The 15,693-nt window shown below is 39.3% G+C and overlaps 1 long non-coding RNA gene across 1 annotated transcript; it reads right to left on the bottom strand.

Annotated features, from left to right (window-relative positions):
• Window positions 1-2,591: 2,591 nt before the first annotated feature.
• Gm21256 lies at window positions 2,592-15,464 on the bottom strand. The gene is made up of 3 exons (XR_882329.1): window positions 15,436-15,464; window positions 4,351-4,418; window positions 2,592-2,614 (listed from the first exon to the last, which is right to left on the bottom strand). It is a non-coding gene; the product is annotated as a predicted gene, 21256 (long non-coding RNA).
• Window positions 15,465-15,693: the final 229 nt, after the last annotated feature.

The raw sequence follows: 15,693 nt of genomic DNA, 5'->3' as shown, positions 1-15,693 counted from the left end.
CCCAAGCCCCAAGAAGACTTCCAGGGTCTCCAATTCCCTGGCCTTCCTACTTTCTGTTAGGAGATAATTCTGTTCAAACTCCTGCCCTTAGCGAAGTTCTCTGTTTTTCTCAGCAGAGACCTAAGTGGGAAAAGTTGATTGTGAGCCTGGAAGCAGTACCTTCCTGAGTCCAGTGAGGGTCACCTCCTCTCCTTACTCCTAAAGTAACACCTCCACCCCTCCACCTTCTTCCCCACACAGGCCCCCAGCTCAAACAGGATTAATCATCTTTCAACAGACAATTGACTACCTCTACTGAGACTTCTCCCTACCATGCTTCCTCAAGAACCTTGCTTCCACAAGAACTCGGCTTGATGACTACCACAAAGCATACTGGGTAACAGGGTTTGGATAGCGGGAAAACAATCTCAGCCAAGGTCCTTGCTGATTGGCAGTGTTTGCACATGTGTACTAAGGGTGAGAAAGGCTCAATCAGTCGTCTGTCATTGAAGAGCAAAAAGGAGGTAGTATTTTAGCTGCCACTACTACCCAGAGGCTTTCCATTTTCCAAGTTTACAATACTAACTTGAAAGCTAAAATAAAACGGACCCCAAACAAGACTCTCCTACTTTGTTTCAGATGAAGGTGCTGTTGTTTGTAATTTTCAATTGTTTTATTTATTTAAGTAATTTGTTTTTGCATGTTTGTATTTATAAACATGCATGTGTGGTGCACATAGAAACTAGAAGAGAATTCCAAAACCCATGGATATAGAATTAAAAATGGTTTTGAGCCATTGTGTGGGTCCTAGGAACTAAAACTTGGTTCTGTCCAAGAACAACAAGTGCTCTTAATTTCTAAGCCATCTTTCCATACCTGTCCTTTGTGTCTTTTAAGGTGTGCTGATCATTTTTCTTGAAACATGTTTATTTGTACTATACAGTGGAGATTACAAAATTATAACACTTTCTTAATATTGACAATTTCCTCAAAGAGAAAAAACAAAAAGACAAAAACCATCATTTTAATGGATTGTGTAAATCACATAAAGAGTATTGTAAAAACCTGATGCATATACATTTCAGTATAAGTATGCATAAGAAGGCGGCAAATAGACATTTGCTGCATTCTCAATCACATTCCAACTTCCTTTTTTTTTTTTTTCAAGGCAGGGTTGTAGTCCTGGACCTCACCCTGGTTACCAACTGCTGGGAATAAGGCATGAACCACCTCTGACTGCCCAAACTTAAATCTTGAGACAGGTTCTCTCTGATTGTGCAGCTCACCAATGCCACTAGCCTGGCTAGCCAGCAAGCTGTCTTCACCTACTTTTCACTGGGTTGCAGCCTGCATTTTTAAAGCTGATTTAAGACCCCCTCCTTAATTTATATACTTTCAAGGAAAGCACATTACCAAAACAGCCATCTCTCTAGCCCCTCTGAGAGGTTTGTTCTCTTGTGGTAGCCACTGTATTTTTTTTTCTTCTCTAATCATGCCTAAGTTTAGGCTCCTAAAATGCTTATTGCTGGTTTTGCTTGTTTCCTTACAAGAGCAAACTCGGTTTCTTGCTCATTTTACAATTTGCAGTTAATTTGGCAAACTGGACAACCTAACATTTCATTTGCAAGACTTATAACTGTGTTTTGTTTGTTTGGTAGGATTTTTTTTAATTTGGTGCATTTGTTGGTTTGTTTGGGGTTTTGTTGTTATTGTTTTGTTTTGTTTCTTTGTTTGTTTTTGTTTGTTTATTTTTGCCACTGAAGATGAAACTCATCACATTTAAATGGTGATTTACCACTGAGCTACATCTTCAGCTAATCTTGCATTCTGAATGTTTGCTGAGAAGTTATCTCATATGTGTTTTAAAGGAAACTACAATTACTGTGAACCCTAAAATTGTCCCCTTTTGCTATACAGTCTAGAAATCTGATGCCCTCTTCTGACCTCTTTAAAAAACAGGCAAATACCTCCAAAAACACATACCTTCAGATTTATCCAACATACTGTCTACTTCATCTCTGTGAAGAAAGGAAAATAAAAAATTAATGCAAGAAATATAGTGGACTGGTAGGACATTTTTCTTACCCACACAAAACTTTAAAAAGAACCTTCTTTTAATTATTTATAATAAATATATAATGTTTGGTTAGGGACAAATGTAATATATATATATATATATATTTATAATACATGGTGGAGTATCAAAGTGATCTTGTATCCTTTACTTTTACCAATTCATACATTAACACCCACAGTAGTTTATTCATTACTTTCCCACTCTTGCTGAGACCCTTCTTCTTTCCAGTTGGTCCCCCTCTTATTTTCATGATTTTTCTCCTTTTCTTTGTGTGTATATCTTGGAAGATCTCAGGCAGGTGGTCATATTGTACTAGTTGCTATGTGTTTGTTATCACAAGGTCTGAAGGACCTCAAGCTGGGCTTGAACTCAACATATAGCAGTGTCAGATTTGTATTGCTATCTTACTGAATCTACTTCTCCAGTGAAGGGAATACAAACACTACTTATGAAGTAATCTATTGAGCTGGCAAAAATATTGAAAATGTTACCCCATATCTTCATCTGCTTCTGCTTGAGGCGATATATTCTCATTTTTATCAAATGCTGGGCTCTTTACTGTATTAACAATAGAAAACAGTAACATTTGAAAGGATTCTATATAAGTAATAGTTAATAAAGTACTATCGATTTGAATTTCTCTGGAAAAACTCTCCATGTGAATTTTTGAAAAAGATTTTAGAAAGGAAATATTTACACCAAGAAAATCCAGGACACAAGGAGATGACAAAACTTAAGGATAATAGGTATCAATGACAAGTAAGTTTTTCAAATTTAGGGACAGTGAATATATTCAACAAAATTATAGAAGAAAACTTCCCTAACCTATAGAAAGAGTTGCCTATGAATATACAAGTAGCGTACAAAACTCCAAATAGTTTGGACCACAAGAGAAATTTCTTCCATCATATAGAAATCAAAACTCCAAATGCATAAAAAAAAAGAAAGAAAGAAAGAAAGAAAGAAAGAAAGAAAGAAAGAAAGAAAGAAAGAAAGAAAGAAAGAAAGAAAGAAAAGAAAAAAGAAGAATATTAAAAGCTCTAAGGGAAAATGGTCAAGTGACTTATAAAGGAAATCCTATCAAAACTATACCTAACTTATCCCTAGAGATTATGAAAGCCATAATATCCAGGGCAGATGTCATACAGACCCTAAGGGAAAAGAAATGCCAGACAAGGCTACTAGACGCATCAAAAAATTTTACAATAGATTGAGAAAACAAGGTATTCTGTGAAAAAAACGATATCTACACAATATGCTCGAACAAATCAAGCCCATCAAGGGGGTAATAATGGGAAAACTCCAATATAAGGAGGGAAATTACACTCTAGAAAAACCAAGAAATTGATCTTGAAGCAAACCTAAAAGAAGAAAGCTACATGAATCACATTCCAACTCTAACAACAAAAATAACAGGAAGGAACAACTACTTTTCCTTAATATCTCATAATATCAGCGGACACAATTCACCAATAAAAAGACATAGAATAACAGACAGGATGTGTAAGCAAGACCAAGCATACTAGAAACAAATCTCAGGGACAAATACAGATATTACCTTAGAGTAAAAGGCTGGAAAACAATTATCCAAGCAAATGTTCCAAAGAAACAAGTTGGAGTAGCCATTCTAATATCAAATAAATTCGACTTTCAACCCAAAGTTATCAAAAAAAAAAAAAAAGAGGAGGGACACTTCATATTCATCAATGTTAAAATTTTCCAAGATGAATTCCCAATTCTGAACATTTATACGCCAAATGCAATGTCATCCACACTCATAAAAGAAACTTTAGTAAACTCAAAAACACACATTGCACCCCAAACAATATTAGCTCAACACCCCTCCCTCATCAATGGAAAGTCCCTGGGAACAAAAATTAAAAAGAGACACAGTTAAAATAACAGCAGTTATGAAACAAATCCATGAGTTGATATCTATAAAAAATTTATTCGAATAGAAAAGGATATCCCTTTTTCTCAGCCCCTCATGATGCGTTCTCCAAAATTGACCATATAATCAGTCACAAAACTTGTCTCAACAGATATAAAAATATCGAAATAATCCTATGCATCCTATGAGATCACTAAGGACTAAGGCTGATCTGAAATAGAAATATAAGTAATTAAAAACACACATAAACACAGAAGGTGAACAAAAATATAGTCAGTGATAACTCAGACAAGGAAGAAATAGAGATAAATTTAAGACTTTTTAGATTTTAATGAAAATGAAGCTACAACATATCAAAAGTTATGGGACACAATGGAAGCAGTTCTAAGAGGGAAACTCATACCTCTGAATGCCTCTGAATCGAAATTGGAAAGAGGATACTGGAGTAGGTTGACAGCACACCTAAAAACTCTAGAACAAAAGGGAGCAAATTCACTCAAGATGTCTTTAAGGCAGGACAAATATCAATCTCATGGTTGAAATCAACCAAGTGCAAACAAAGGAATTACATAAAAAAATCAAACAAGCTAGGAGCTGGTTCTTTGAGAAAATCAACAAGAATTATAAACCATTAGACAGACTAAGTACAGGGCACAGGGACAGTATTTAAATTAACAAAACCAGAATTGAAAAGGGAGACATAACAACAGAAACTTAGGAAAGTCAAAGAATAATCAGATCCTACTAAACAAGTCTATACTCAACAAAAATGGAAAATGAGGAAAACAAATGGACACGTATCTAGACAGATATCAGGTACCAAATTTAAATCAGGATCAGAGAAATTCTGTATTACTTCCATAACTCCTAAAGAAATAGAAGCAGTCATTAATAATCTCCCAACCAAAAAAAGCCCAGGATCTGATGAACCATCAGAGTTTAATAAGATCTTCATGTGATAGACCCTGACTTAGATTGTTTCTCACTTGAAGGTAAAGCCCCTGGACATTCCCCAAGCTTGTTTTCCCTGATCTCTAAAAATGCAGCCAGAAAGAATTTCTTTGTTGTCTATAGTGAGCAAACAGACTTTTCATTTCTTATCCTTACAGCCAGAGATATGGTAATTGTAATTTTACCAAGGACATCCAGCAGAAAATAACACTCCTCTCAACTCTTCCCATACCTTCCCAAATCTCCTCCCAACCCTCCTAAACCCTCCCAACTCTTCCCAACTTCTCCCATCTCTCCTCCCAACTCATCTCAGTTCCTCAGCTAGCTGTTAAAAGCCCCCCACTGTCACCATTCAGGGTCAAAATCCCTTACCCTGCACAGTGTTAAAAATGTCCTCAGTTAGCTGATAATAAATCCTCTTGCAGTTTGCATCAAGTGTGGTTTTCTCTGGAGTTATTGGTGTCCTGGACAGTTCATCCAGGGACTTGAGTGGAGGCCAAACTTTGGGGTTCTTACATATGGGGGCTCGTTTGCCTGGATTTGTGGCCTATCCCATTTCTCAGAGATGCCACTTGCCGGTAGGATCCTGTCTTTGTCTATGTTTTTGTCTGCCGGCAGTGTTTGAATTCAGAATTCATGGTTTACAATCTTTCTCTTCTGTATGGAGGGGAGGGTTACTGACAGGCATGTCAGGAGTAATCGCACACTATACTGGGAGACATCCCTGGAGGTCTGAGGGAGCTCCAGGGATGCCTGGACATCTCCCATCAGGGTGCCAAGTAAGTGTGTGCTCAATTGGCCATCTTTTAATGTTCCTGGGTACCAAGTGAGAGTGTGTTTACAGTTTCTGTTACTGGGTGCCAAGTGAGAGTTTGCTAACTCGGCCATGTGTTTCCGTTACTGTATATATTGTTTGTCTCCCTGTATGTGACTATGCAGTTTGGATAGACTATTAGCACTCCCCTTGGATTGACTCATGAGCATCAAACTGAAATTATGACTAGGACTCACAATCTCTTTGTAGATGTCAAAAAGAGATTTTGGAGAACTTTCTGCTCTACAAAATTGCCACCTGTTGATGTTAGTTGACCACCAGAGAGCACCTGGTTGAAACCTTGAGTACAGAAGAACAAGCTGGGCTCCCTAGTCCTAGCTTTCTGCCACTAAGTGGAAAAAAAAAACAAAACAAAACGAAGATGTAAATGGCGGGGGGAAGGGAGGAATGCAACCCTTGGCTCCTCTTGAGATATTTCCAGAGATGTAATAACCTCCAGAATGGCGTGATACTCCACCCTCATATCCCCAACCGGTCCCTTCCCAGATATCTCAAAAGGGTACTGCTGGAAACATGGGGGCGTGACCAGCTTCTGGAAACCAAGACAAATGAGCTCAGAGCCTATTGAGACCAGACTCAACAATCGCGCTGGCTTTAAGTACTTATGGCCCTACTCCAGCAGACCATGGAAATGCAGCTCCTTCAGTATTGGCCTTTTTCCTCCTCTGATCTCTACAATTGGAAGGCAAAACATGCCCCCTTCTCTGAAAACACCTCTAGCCTTACTAATCTAATGGAATCTCTCATGTTCTCTTATCAGTCCACTTGGGATGACTGTCAATAGCTATTGCAGTTTAATTTTACCACAGAGGAGAAGGAAAGGATTCTGCTTGAGACAAGAAATATGTGCTGGGAGCCAATGGATGGCTGACACAACTTCCAAATGAAATAGATGCAGGCTTCCCTCTGAATGGTCCTGACTGTGACCCTAACAGGCCTGAAGGTAGCAAGCAGTTGACACATTTACACAGGGGTAGGGTAGCAGGAAAGGGAGGAGCTAACAGGCACCCAAGCAATTTGGTCAAGGTAAGAGGGATCCTAAAGGGGAAAAGGAGCCCCCAGCAGTGATTTTAGAATGCCTCTTAGAATCATACAAGCATTACGCTCCCTTTGACACTATGTCAGAGAGCCAGCAGGCAGCAGTGGCCATGGCTTTCATTTGGGCATTCTGCTTCTGACATTAGGCGAAGGTTACAGCATCTAGAGAGTCTGCAAACATTATCTTTTCAAGATCTGTTTAAGGAGGCAGAGAAAGTGTACCATAAGAGAGAGACTAAAAAAGAAAAAGGAGAAAGAGAAGAGAGAGTAGCTGAGTCAAGAGAAAGTAGACCAGATGGAAGGCAGGATAGAAATTTAATTAGGATTTTGGATACATTAGCAGTTGATAACGAAGTTTATAGAAAAGATGGAGGGAATAGGCAGACAGGGTAACTGGGCAACACAGGGCCAAAAAGACCTCAGAACTCCATAGGACCTTCACACCACCTGTAGATAAGGACCAATGTGGGTACTGTAAAGAAAAGGGACACTGGGCAAGAGACTGCCCCAAGAAAGAGACAGATACCAGACCACCTAAGTCCTTATCCCAGAGGATGATGACTAGTGGATATGGGGAACAGACACCCTACGTGAGACTAGGGTAACCCTAACTGTGGAAGAGACCCCCATGGCTTCCCTTCATGATATCAGAGCAGAGTTTTCAGTCCTGACAGAGCCACTGGAGAAATTGAGGAACCAGCAATCCTTAGTATTCGGGGCTACTGGTCAGAAACCATACTCTTGGACCACTGATAAGAAAGTTAATCTATGAATAAGCCAAGTAACTCATTCCTCCCTCATCATTCCTCAAGCCCCACCCCATTATTGTGGAGAGACATACTAGCATATTTAAAATTCCAAATAAGCTGCTCTTTGCAAGGAACTTCAATCCCTTGGCAAGCCTCTGTCTCTATAAATTTAACATCAAAATTGGAAGAAGTATATAGATTACATGAGCCTCAAGCCCCATCAAGAAAAGTACTAGAATGGACCTAGTTAGAGAGATATCCAACAGCCTGGGCAAAGACTGGGGGTATAATTGAGGCAAAAATGGTGCCCCCCATCATTGTGAGATTGAGAACTGGTGTGATTCCTTTCGGGGTACAACAATACACCATGAGCAAAGAGGCCGGAGAGGGCATCAGACCTCACCTTCAAAGGCTCTTAGAACTAGGCGTGTTTGGTCCTTTGTCAGTCTTCCTGGAATACTCTGTTGCTACCAGTTAAAAAGCAAGGCTTTGCCACCTGGCACTCACTAATAATCCCTTCTTACTAAAGAGACTGGGACTTTCTCATGGACCCCATATATGGGGAGGCCTTTAAAAAGATTAAAAAATCGTGCTTAGTGCCTCAGCCCTAGTCCTGACAGATGTGACATGGCCATTCACTCTCTATTTAGATAAAAGAGCAGAAATAGTGAGATAGGTCCTGACCTAAGCTCTGGGGACATAGACAAGACTTGTAGTCGACTTGTAAAAAAAAAAAAAAAGACCAAGTGGCCAGTGGATGGCATTCTTGCTTAAAAGCTACCACTGCTGTGCCAGTACTTCTCAAAGATGCTGACAAACTGACTCTAGGTCAAGGAACTATAGTAGTAAACCCCCTCTGCCCCCATGCCTTAGAAAGCATTGTTAGACAGCTGTCAGATTGCTGGATGACTAATGCTCATGGGACCCATTATCAGAGTCTCTTACTGACTGAGAGAGTGTAGAGAGAGTGTAGTTTTCACCCCTGCTATCCCTAATCCTTCCACCTTGCTGCCTGAAGCTGGCAACTCCCTACCAGTGAAGGAGTATAGACATCCTGGCAGAAGAAATCAAAACTAAGAAAGAAGTCACTGACCAGCCATGGCCAGGCTGCCCCAATTGGTACACAGATAGTATCAGCTTTTTGATTGAAAGTAAAAGAAAAGTGGTGCCAGCAGTGGTCAACGGAAAAGAAACCATCCGTGCCAGCAGCTTTTCTGAAGGAATGACTGTCCAGAGAGAAGAGCTAATCACACTCATCCAAGCCTTGCAGCTGGCAATAGAATAGAACATCAATATCTAAACAGACAGCAGGTATGCCTTTGCCACCACTCACATGCATCTTTTATCTTTATCTTTATCTTTATCTTTATCTTTATCTTTATCTTTATCTTTATCTTTTTATCTTTAGAAAAAAGGTGCTACTCACATCTACTGGGGAAGATATTAAAAATAAAAAAGAAACCAAGAGACTGTTAGAAGCCATACACTTTGCAAAAAAACTTGTCATCATACATTGCAATAGTCACCACAAAGTCCATGAGGCCCTAGTGAAGGGAAATCTGATGCCTGACCTGGCTGCCCTAAGAGAAAAAAATAAAGAATGTCAAGACCATTATAATCTCAAAGATGCAGGCTTTGATTATACTCCAGAAGATCAGGAATTAACAGGCAAAATACCTGATATATGTGTGCATACTACCCAGGGAGTCGCTAAGACCCAAGATGGTTGCTCTGTCCTGCCCACAAGAGAAAGGTAATCTACAGCATCAATCTACACCACCTCATGCCCTTGGAAAATCAGAAGGTCAAAAAAATGTTAAGAGCTCAAATTGCTATATTATAAGATTGCCAGATGTTGCCCATGAGATTGTTAATGAATGCCAAGCATGTGCCCTCACCATTGCTGGGCACCACAAGAACACCCCCCAGAAAGTGGATAAGAGTTGACTGACCAAGAGCATACAGAAAAGTAGATTTTACTGAAGTTAAACCAGCCAAGTACAGTAATAAACATCTATTTGTTTTTTGTAAACACCTTTTCAGGCTTGGTAGAAGCCTTCCCCACTAAGAACAAGAACACCTTTGCCATGGCAAAGAAGATATTAGAGGAAAATTTCCTAAGATTTGGCATCCCTAAGGTACTTTCGTCAGCCAATGGCCCCTCCTTCATTGCCCAGGTAAGACAAGGGTTAGCCAGACAATGGGGGATCCATTGGAAGATACATTGTTCTTATATATGCCAGACTTCAGGACAGGTAGAGTGGATGAATAGAGCATTAAAAGAAACCTTGACTAAATTGGTTTTAGAGACCTGCAGAAAAGATTATGCAGCTCTTTTTCCCTTCACCTTGTTCTGAGTATGGAACACCACAGGGAAATTTAAACTTACACCATTCGAACTCCTCAACTGGGGACCCCCCCTTTAACAGAAGCAGGTGGAATGTTTGACCCTCATGTTTCTTTTTCAGAACTCCCACTAGCTCACTTGAAGGACCTACAACTGGTCAGAAAAGATGCCTTGGAAATGTTGAAACACAATAAAAAACTAAAACAAAAATACAAAAACAAAAAACATACGAACCAGAAACCATCTTGGTGCCACATAAATTTCAAACAGGAGTACCTGTCCTGGTCTGGACCCACCATTCTGGCAAACTTGAACTCAGATCAAAAGGACTCTCCCTGATGCTTCTCACAAGCCCTGCTGCCACACCTCCAGCATATGCCCAGTTCTGGCATCCAGCCTGCCATGGCCCTCTGGCCTGGCACTGCTCACACACAGTGGGCACTGCACAGGAACCTCCCTCCCTCCCTCCTCCCACTGGCAAGAGGCTCTTTTGTCTCATTCAAGGGGCTTCTGAGGTTCTCAATCTTACATATCCTAAAGCTGTGACCTCATGTTGGCTTTGTTTGGCAGCTGGGCCAGAGGTTTAATTTTCTAACTTATAAGATCAGAACTATGTACTAGAAGGAGTGGGAACTGTTGAGACCCCAACTCAGAGTGTTTCTCCCTGGAAGGTAAAGCACCTGAACATTCTCCAAGATTGTTTTCCCTGATTTATAAAAATACAGCCAGAAAGAGACTCCATGTTCTCTACAGCCACCAAAAAGCCTTTTGTTTTCTGAGCCATACAGCTAGAGATTCAAAAATTGGAGTTTTGCCAAGGACATCCGGGCAGAGAAGAACACTCCTCCCAACTCTTCCAAACTCCTCCAAACTCTCCTCCCAAATCATCCCAATTCCTCAGCTAGTTAATAAAAACCCTCTTCTGTCACATCTCAGAGTCATACGCCCCTGCCCTGCACAGTGGAAGGAGTTTGTCCTTAGCTAGCTGATAATAAAACCTCTTGCAGTTTGCATCAGGTGTGGATTTCTCTCAAGTCATTGGGGTGCTGGCCACCTCATCCCGGGACTTTACTGCACTTGAGAGGAGGTCCATCTTCGGGGTCTTACACATGGAGACCTAATACCAAAACTCTTCAAACTATTATGCAAAATCAAAAGAGAAGGAACACTATTGAATTTGTTCTATGAAGCCAGATTACAATTATATTCAAATCATACAAAAACTCAATGAAGAAAGGAAACTTCAGACCATTTTCCCTTATGAATATCGAAGCAAAAATACTCAATAAAATCACTGCAAACCAAATAAAAGAATACATCAAAACGATCATCCATCATGGTCAAGTAGGCTTCATCCCTGTAATGCAGGGATGGTTTAATATATGGAAATCTGTCAACTTAATCCACTATAGAAACAAACTCAAAGACGAAAACAACATGATCACCTCATTAGATGCTGAGAAAGCATTTGACAAACTACAACACCCATTCATAATAAAAGTCCAGGATAAATCAGGAATTCAAGGCCCATACCTAAATATAAAAAAAAAAATAGCAAACCAGTAGGAAACATTAAACTAAATGAAACAAACCCATTAAAGTCAGGGACGAGACAAGACTGCCCTCTTTCTTCATACCTATTCAATATAGTAGTTGAAGTCCTAACCAGAGCAATTAGACAACAAAAGGAAAACAAATGAATACAAATTGGAAAGGAAGAAGTCAAAATATCACTATTTCCAGAATATATGATAGCATGTATCAGTGACCCAAAAATGCACCAGAGAAATCATAAACCTTATATATGACTTCAGTGCAGTAGGTGAATATAAAATTAACTCAAACATATCAGTGGCCTTTCTCTACTCAAAGGAAAAAGAGGATGAGAAAGAAATTAGGGAAAAATCACCCTTCACAATACTCACAAATAATATAAAATAGCTTGGTGTGACTCTAACTTAGAAAGTGAAAGATATATATGATAAAAACTTCATGTCTCTGAAGAAAGAAATGAAACAAGATCTCAGAACATGGAAAGAACTCCCATGCTCATGGATTGGAAGGATTAATATAGTAAGAATGGTTGTTCTGCCAAAAGTAGTTTATAGATTCAATACAATCCCCATCAAAATTCCAACTCAATTCTTTTCTGAGTTAGAAAGGGCAATTTACAAATTCTCCTGAAATTTGAAAACAAACAAACAAACAAACAAACAAAAAAAGAAAATCAACAACAACAAGAACAACAACAACAACAACAAAAAACCTAGTATAGGAACAACTATTCCCAACAATAAAAGAACCTCTTGTGGAATCACCATGCCTGACCTCAAGCTGCACTACAAAACAATTGTGATAAAAACTACATGGTACAGGTATAGTGGTAGACAGGTAGATAAATGAAATAGAACTGAAGTCAGAGAAATAAACCCACACACATATAGTCACTTGATCTTTGACAAAGGAGCTAAAACCATCTAGTGGAAAGGAGACAGCATTTTCAACAAATGGTGTTGGTTCAATTGGCAGTTAGCATGTAGTAGAATGTAAATTGATCTATTCTCATCCCCTGTGCAATGCTCAAGTCTAAGTCGATCAAGGGACTGCACATAAAACCAGAGACACTGAAACTTATAGAGGAGAAAGTGGGGAATAGCCTGGAATACATGGGCAAAGGGGGAATATTCTTAAAAAAAATACCACCAATGTCTTGTGCTATAAGATTAAAAATGGACAAATGGGACCTCATAAAATTGATAAGGTTATACCTAGAAGTTCAAACTTGTAATAAGGAAACATGCTTCACTTTGTCCATAGCAGCCTTATGTATAATAACAAGAAGCTGAAATGAACACAGATGACTCTCTTTAGAGGAATGTATATAGAAAATATGGTACATTTACTTAATGAATTACTACTCAGCTATTAAAAACAATGAATTCATGAAATTTTTAAAGAAATGGATGGATCTGGATGATATCTTCCTAAGAGAGTTAACCCAATCACAAAAAACACACATGATATTCCCACATTGATGAGTGGATATTATCCCTGAAGCTCAGAATAACCAAGGTAAAATGTGAAAAACCCATGAAACTGAAGAAGGAAGACCAAAGTGTGGATATGCCGTTCCTTCTTAGAATGGGGAACAAAATAATCATGGAAGGAGTTATAGAGACAAAGATTGGAGCTGAGAATAAAAGAATACAGAGACTGCCTCACTTGGGGATCCATCCCATAAAAAACCACCAAATCCAGACACTACTGAAGATGCCAACAAGGGCTTGGGTGCAGGAGAATGATATAGTTGTCTCCTGAGAGGATCTGCTAATGCCTGACAAATAAAAAAGTGGATGTTCACAGACATCCTTTGGACTTAGCACAGGGTCCCCAATTATGGATCTGGAGAAAGTACCTAAGGAGCTTAAGGAGTTTGCAGGCCCCTAGAAGAAAAACCAACATGAACTAACAAGTACCCCACAATTCCATGGGATTAAACCACCAATCAATGAAAACAAATAATGGGACATATGACTCCAGCTTCATATGTAGCAGAGGATGGACTAGTCAGGCATCAATGGGAGGAGAGACACTTGTTCCTGTAAAGATCCTATGCCCCAGTATGGGGGAATACCTGGGTTAGGAATTGGTAGATGGTGTGTTGGGGAGATGGGGGAGAGGGGAGAGGACAGGAGATTTTTTGGAGTGGAAACTAGAAACGGGGATAATATTTGAAATGTAAATAAGGAAAATATATAATAGAAAAAAATGGAAATAATTTATTTGCAGGTTTTATGAAATAAATTCATGTTTGGCAAACATATTATGCGAACAATGTTCACATCTTTTCTTGAGGCAAAATCAAGAAAGTTCTTCTCTCTCAACATATGCTGATATAGTTCCAAGAGTAGGTTTATGTGCTGCAAAACCTTGTATATAGGAATAGAGAGATATAGGTAAAATTAGAAATGAAGTATATGTAAACTCTTAACAAAGACTTCTTCCATTTCAGGTGACTAGGTAAAGTCTAATGAACTGCAGGACACAATTAATACTGGAAATGCTATACCTTCCGAAAGAGCCTCCTCTGAAACTTTTATATCATCGTCCTCATCATCAAAGTCCAAAAGTAATAAGTAACTTTCCTTTGGTATCACCTTCAATTTCTTAAGAGCCATTTTTCTCATAAGAACTCAGTAGTCTTCTTAGTTAAAAAAAAAAAAAAACAATAAAAATAAAAAGAAAAAAAAAGAACTTAGTTACCTGATTAAAAATTATCATTTAAATAATTAAAAATAACAAAAAATCAAAAAATTATTTTAGCTCAATGAAAGATCATTTCTTTTTTACTTAACATGTATATTTTTAATCAATTGCCTTTGAGAGAGTTCTGTGTACATATTCAATATGGTGATGCATATATATATATACACTTACCCGTACCATTTCCTCCGTGTATCCCATTTATCATGTCCCTCTCCCTCACAACTTGTTTTAAAAACTTCTTTAACTCACTTCTTTAAAAACCTCCTTTAGAACCTAAGTTATCAATCTGCCATTTCTCAGTTTAAAAAAGAGACAAAAACTGGCCAACCTTCAACATATGAGTCCTCCCCTCCTCCCAAAAAAATGATGAGCAACATCCTTTAACCGTTGAGGCATCTGAATTTTGGTCCTATCTCCCACAGAATATTTTTAAACAAAACATCAGCAATTCTGTTTAACAGTTTATCTCAGTCTAAGGTAAACTCACAGTTCTATCCAGAAAGATAAAGAACATGGTAACTGTATATTCATATCAAAAAGATCCACCACTAAGTCTACAAAAAAACATGAACTACCACCACCACCCACACAGAAAGACCTTATATTGGAGAAATTAGTGATTTGGAGAAGCCGAGGATTTCAAACATCTGAAGATTCTAAGTTCAAGGCCAGGCCAAGCCGGGCCAGCTGAAACTACAAAGATAGATCCCATCCTACAGAACCTAAACTGAGAGAAAAAGCTGAAATTGGTGGTGCAAGTCTTTAATCCCAATACATGGGAGACTGAGACAGAAAGATCTGTGGTCAGAATCCATCCCCAATGACTTATGAATCTCTTACAATATCTCCTCTTCTTCTTTTCATTCATCTTCCTATGCCATTCTACTGTCTGCAATGTTCATACAGTCTATACCAAAGGAACACACCATAGAGAAGACAATGAGGAGGGAGGAATCCTCAGTGTGTTTCTAAGGGATCCTGAACATCACACAGGACAATCGCCAAGGCATCTCACCAATGGCTCCCTGTTCCCTGACCCACAGTCCTGCAGCTGGTTCTCTGATCCTATCCCCAGGCCCCAAGCTTTTCTCTTCCAAGGGTTCCCAATTCTCTATGGCCCTGACCTGTTCGATCCTCTTCCATGAATACGGTCCTCCACCTTCCATTCACCCTCAGATTCCACAGAAAATGGCGATCAGGAGGCTTTTCCTCACATAGTGGCCTCCTGGGCCTGAGATTCCCCACCCTGTCACACCTCGATTAACTGTCCAACAACCCTGATCAGGGCAGACTATCACTTACAGCTCATCTAAGAGGAGAACACCTTCCCAACCGCACCCTTCTGTGCTTAGCTCCTCAATGGCAAAAAAAAAAAAAAAAAAAAAAAAAAAACGTTGTCAGAGGCCAGACCCGGACAGAAGCCTCAGAGGATCCTTTGTGATGCCAGCTGGAGCAAACCGGTCTCACCAAAGGACTGTGCTGATTGGCTGAATACACCCTGCGCATGAGTTCACGGAATACCAAGTCCTTTGAAGGGAGATTTTAGAAGGTGGGAATAAT

The sequence above is a fragment of the Mus musculus genome, chromosome Y (genome assembly GCF_000001635.26).
Source record: "Mus musculus strain C57BL/6J chromosome Y, GRCm38.p6 C57BL/6J".
Taxonomy (NCBI): Eukaryota; Metazoa; Chordata; class Mammalia; order Rodentia; family Muridae; genus Mus; species Mus musculus.
The sequence above is the reverse complement of the archived record's forward strand: the minus strand, read 5'-3'. Positions and strand labels throughout refer to the sequence as shown.